Genomic DNA, 6,097 nt, shown 5'->3' on the forward strand with positions numbered 1-6,097 from the left:
AGAAAACGGAAACGCCAATGAAATGGATCGAGTTTTCTCACCAAAACAAATTCTAAAGATCGAGCCAGATAAGAAAATCGGACATTTTAATTTCCTTAAGAAAGAATATAGTAGACCGGAAGAATATTCACTACCGAACGTCTGGGACAACATGTTTTGTTCTTTCGGTGGAACGATGAACTGACATCAATATGTCAGAGAATTTGTTTCAGAGAAATAAAAGAAATTCATCGATGGACGATGCTCTTTCGGATAAACAACAAAATAAAGGAGATAATGAAGTAATTGCAACATCATCACAGAACGCTCCTCTCTCGTCCACTGCATGATCGTTACTAAACTAACCGTACAAAAAACATTAGGCCCCGCCCTTTTGAATGGCCCAATCTACTCTCCAAGGAGTAACGGCCGCTGTGTGGCGCGCGTTTCAAATAAGGAAGTTTCCGCGCCACACCCTGTATATATAAATGAGAATGTTTGTTTGTTCGCTATATACTCTTAGGCCGTTCGATCAATTGCTACGAGACTCTGCAGTTACGTTCGAATATTTCTAACTTAGGTAATGTCGTTAATTCCGCTCCAAAATATCGATTTGCTGACACGTAGCTCCATCTATTGGCGAAAATTGACAAAATAATAAACTAAATATAATTCTTACAAAAAATGATATAATTTTTAAAAATTGTTTCCTTTTTGTAAGAATTATATTCACTTAATTATTGCGACAATGATATAGCGCAAAATAGACGCGCTATATCATTACTGAGACATGTAGCATATAGCACTTGCCCGCATAGAATCAAAATTGTTTTACCCTGTGAATAGCCTATACCGCCAGTATTTAATTTTCCACATCTAACAACTCGGGTTTTTTAAATTTCTACACATTTTCTTAATTCTAATAAGTGCCCTTCAGTAGCCCAGTGGATAAAACCACTGAAAACTAATAGTTTGTTAGTCGTGGGTTCGGGCAGGGCCAACCAGCCGGCCACTAGAAATTTTCCAGGTTTTCTTAACGTTAGTAACACCTAAATAGGGTCCAACATCTTATGAAAGTCTTCCTGGGATGCATCCTCCTCGGCAGAGCGCTGACGTGTCGCGTTGCCAAAACTAAACTAATTCTAACGAGCGATTATTTATTGTGAATCGTCACGATGCCAGATTGCAACTGTTCGTCACGATGTTCTCAATTCTTTTAGCGATGTCTTGCCCCTGTATATCATATTTTTCCTGTTAGCAATTGAATCGTGCCGGTTATCTACCTAACTCTTTTCAGGGAAACATTTTGAATTGAAGTAACCTACTTTCGGTTTGCATCGAAAGTTCGTCTATAATTATTTGGGGCTTCCTTCCCCTAAGATTTCCATGTCTGGTTTATAATTTCATCTAACTTCGTTCTTGAGATTAAGGGAGAACAGTCAGACAAGCGAAATTCATAGGCTATAATTTTTTCAATTGCAGCACAATAATTTTTTCATAAACGCAATATTTACGAGAATGTACTTTTCACGTAGTTCGTACATCTGTTGCCAAAATATAAACACGTTATTTTCACAAAAAAGCAATTATTCTCGCAATTTTACAACATTTTTTTTTTTTTTTTATTTAAACAAACCTATCTAACACGGATCACTTTTCAAGTATTAATAGTAAACCAGTGTTAAGTAGTAGTAGTTGACCATCCACTCTTCCGGGAGGAGGTCAACAACTACTTTTGGTCGAATTACTTCAATCCCTTCCGCAACAGCCCCTTCTTTCCATTGGACCTGCGGTGTGACGGCATTTCGAATAGGAATATTACATAATGCAAAGTTGCAGGCAAGCAGAAAATATGTTTTAAGAGGTTTTCGAGGGTGCCGAGTTTAACAATTTGCTCCGTTTTTCGCGAAATTTGATTGGTTGGCAGATTACCATTTGATATTCGGATTTGAATGATACAGTTTCTTAAAATTAACATTACGAAAAACACATCTTAAATTTTTTAAGATATATTTTCAATTGGTGTCTATTCGACCAATAAAATTGTACCATTTCGTACCATCCGAGTATCACGATAAATGTGACAATAATAAGCTGTAATAACCAAACTCTTTATATGCTTTTCGTTTTAATGTTCGTTACAGTATAGTATTTTATTTATATAACTACAAAGGTTATCTTACGTAAAGATTTATCACACCAAGTACCTGATCTAACACATTTTAAAAATTCTTTATTCCTCTACTGTACCAATTTAAAGAATTTTTAAAATGTGTTAGATTGGTCACTCAGTGTGATAAACCCTTACGTAAGATAACCTTTGTAGTTATATAAATAAAATACTATAATGTAATATAACAAAATAGTTAGAAGTACGAAATAATCTAATAGATTATTTCGTACTTCTAATCTTAATCTTTGGTGTTGTGATTCCTTTACCCGACCAACGCCGGGCTCATCTGCTAATTATATTTTGATACCAAATTCTTATTCTACTGACATTCCTACACACTAAAATTATCGATATAAACTGTATTCGAGACGAGACGTACTGTACGTCTTAAATGTAAAAATGAAAAGGGTTTTAAATTACGGTAAATTGGCTTGAATAATATCAAGATTTAAATAAATTCCTCCCTATTCTGGACCTAGGGGTAACCTCGTGACTAGGCTCAGAATAGAGCGGAGAAATAATTATATGTAAAAGGTGTAGGGTTTTACATAATTAATTCTACATTTAAACCGTTTTAATATTATTCACTTTTGAAATTGTCTTATTTACAACGTATCAAAAAATATTTTTAATTTGCTCTTTAAGCAGTACAGGCTTTAGATGCCGACACACCCGAATAGCCATCGAAAGGTAAAACAACACAAAAATATGTGTCCAGCTACAATAATCGTTACCTATGGCGTAATTTTTGTGGGTTAACTTAACATAATATCAACCAATTGGGCAATAATGTAATATAAGAGAATTTATATTACGTTATTGTCCAATAGACTATTTCTTACAATAAAATTTATAATTAATGTATATAATTGTTATCATATACAATTATACATGATGTATTTTTGAAAGGACATTTATATTTAGAAAAATGACAATTAAATTTTGTTTCTAAAAATATTTCAATTTATAAATTGATATTTTTAATGCAATTCAGACGAACCTATTACAATATAACAAAACTATTGTCATACACAATATAATAAAACTATTGTGGGACGCTAGAGACCTGGCTGTACTGATTAATTAGATTATTTTACTCTATAAACTTTAATTTATTCAATTATAGATGCGGAAAAAATTAAGTCGTATATTTTACTTTATTTCTTGCCCATTTACTCACAAAAAACTATATTTAGATCTAGGTATGAAATGCGACAGATTTACTTTGTCATTTTAAGAAGTCGATAAACTAATTGCGCTCTTAAGAGAAATTTGATTTCAAATTTAATAATTATAAAAAAAAAACACAACTAATCGAAACAAATTTAACTCAAAGTGACTCAAAAGGCATTAAGAAAATTTAACGGCGTTTTTGCTTCTTTACTGCATGTTAATGAATTGAGTAACATCAGTTACAATTACTCAAATATAACAAAACATCTGGAGATTTCAAGATTGTAAGAAAATACATATAATATTGTTTATGTTAATAACAATTTTGATATATCCCTTCTAATTATCCTCTTACATTAATACGAAACTAATTTTATTAGTGATTTGAATTTCTATTGTCTGATCTTTATTGAAAGCAAACTTATCATTTATTTATTTATTTAAGAAGGAGTTTAAGTAGTAAACACATCGTTTAAATTAACCTTACTGTATGAAAAATTACGGGGGGGGTGAATTTATGAAATTTTGCAAGGAGGTTTGTGTATTGGGGATTAATGCTATTAAATTTTGGTAGTTAAAGGTCAAAGAGGTAGGGAGATAATGGGGGATCGTGTGTCGTATATCCAGTAGAGTCGGACTTAATGACGATTTTACTCGTTATTAGCATTTAGAATTTTATATATATATAAAATTCGTCCCTACAAAATTAAGCTTTTTCCATTTTATAATAATTAAAAATTTAAAACTGCGCTTGGCACCTTTGGCATCTGTTACGATATTTTATTTAAAAACTTTTTATAAGTTGCCGGGAAAGTCAGACAACTCGTTGCTATATTTTTTAAAATATAAATGGAGGAAACCGCCTCCTTTTGGATTTCCTATGAAAGTGTTTCTCATACTTTTAAAGATACTTCTCCCTTTCATGTAAAATATTTTTCTCATCTCTTACACTTTCTATAAAGACTAATGGTGCATTTTATTCTAATACACCGTAGCTGGTCGTGGGTTCGCGTCTCGCCAACGGGCTGTCCACGTGGAGTTTTTTGGGTTTTCTTCATGTTTGTAACATCTAATTAAAGGGCTAGTTTCTCTTAAAAAGTCCTACCGGGAAGTATCCCCTTTGGCAGATCGCCCACGTGTCGCGATGCTGTATACAAACAAACAATTTTACTCAAATAAAAATAAGGTATTCTTATATTTTTAGGTAATATACAATTATATTTAAAAAAAGGTAAAACAATACATAGAGATACCAATAAAATGAAATCAAATGTTGATGTACTGTACAGTAATGAGTAGGTTGTAGTCATAACTACAATAACTTCAATAAAATAATACCTGTGTTTTGATGCTGTACTGTATAGAATATCGAATACGTATGAGATTTATACTTGAAAATAAACAATGATATGTATTGATTATTTCTTTGCCACCTAGTAAAGATCTCGCACACCACTAAGTACTCGCGCCTCAGTTTGAGAACCACTATGGTAACTCAAATGTATATACTGTATAAAATTCTCCCAAATGAAAGGTTTTTACATGTGTTTGCTTAATTCACATAAAATTTTCTGAAATCATAATTAATTAAGCAGGTCATTAAATATAATATTTGTCTCTAATTTTTTTAAAGCAAGTTTTAATTGGAGAGAATTCTTAAAAATAATATAGGGCTAACAAACAAATGCAAATACAGTATACATATATATCAGCTGTGTTTCTTATATGTATACATGTATATACACACATATGTAAGTTGGGACAGATATGTTATATATTTGTCGCAACTCACATATCTGTTACTACTAAATATAAGTTATATATAGATGTCAAGAAGGCAAGCAACTCGTTGATATAATCGAAAATGTACGGATAAAATATCGATTTTAGCCTAATTACAATTGAATTTCCTTATTATTGACTTCAAAGCATTGTATTTCAATTAGATAATTTATGGAAATATATGAAAACAAACTTTATAATTTAGGTTCTAAATACAGTTTCCTTGTTGTTATCGTTATTTGTACACAAACACTCGGAAAGTTTCGATAATTAGTAAAACTCCGGAGTATCAGTATAAACATATTAAATTGTCAAGTTAAACTTGTTAAATATTTAATGAGAATATCATTAATTTGCTACAAAAATAGATCAAATTTCGCATGTATCTTTACCATTTTTGAGTTAGAGTAGTTATTAAAGTTACTCCAATCGATTACGAAATAAATTTTAAATACGCCGTTAGTGTAAATTCTCAATTTAATTTTCTTCTATAATACATAAAAGAAAATCGCGATATCAACGTCGTTATAGTCACATTTACTATTCAACTTTGTTACTATAAATAGGCTGCATTTTCTTGGCTATTAATGATTGAGTAAAATGTCAATAAGGTCTCTCATCAATGTTTAATGACTCGCATACATGTTGACATAAAAGCTCACCGGATGATTATCTCGGACCTGTATTTATTTTTGATGATAAATATCCTTCTGTATGAGGGCATAAGCGACAGGGAGCTACCAAAAGCTAAAGGCTATGCCAAGATTTATTTTACGTTTCCCTCCCTACGCTGTTAAACCAATTAAGTCACTCTATATATATAAATGTATTAAGCAAACACCCGAACCAAATTCTTATTAGATTTAATATCCGAAGACGTTAAGTCAATTTTGCTCGTTTATAATAAACCAATCGCTGATGTAATTTAAAGATTATGAAATCAATTTACGAATCCCAGAGATACTCGAGAAATTATCCTGTTTATAACCG

General features: G+C 31.5%; 1 long non-coding RNA gene across 1 annotated transcript in view; it reads right to left on the minus strand.

Annotated features, from left to right (window-relative positions):
* LOC136970371 (uncharacterized) overlaps positions 1-6,097 on the minus strand; it is a 56,049-nt gene that overhangs the window by 39,796 nt on the left and 10,156 nt on the right. The window lies entirely within an intron of this gene.

Source organism: Centruroides vittatus, unplaced genomic scaffold (assembly GCF_030686945.1).
Source record: "Centruroides vittatus isolate TY-2023 unplaced genomic scaffold, ASM3068694v2 contig_193, whole genome shotgun sequence".
Classification (NCBI taxonomy): domain Eukaryota; kingdom Metazoa; phylum Arthropoda; class Arachnida; order Scorpiones; family Buthidae; genus Centruroides; species Centruroides vittatus.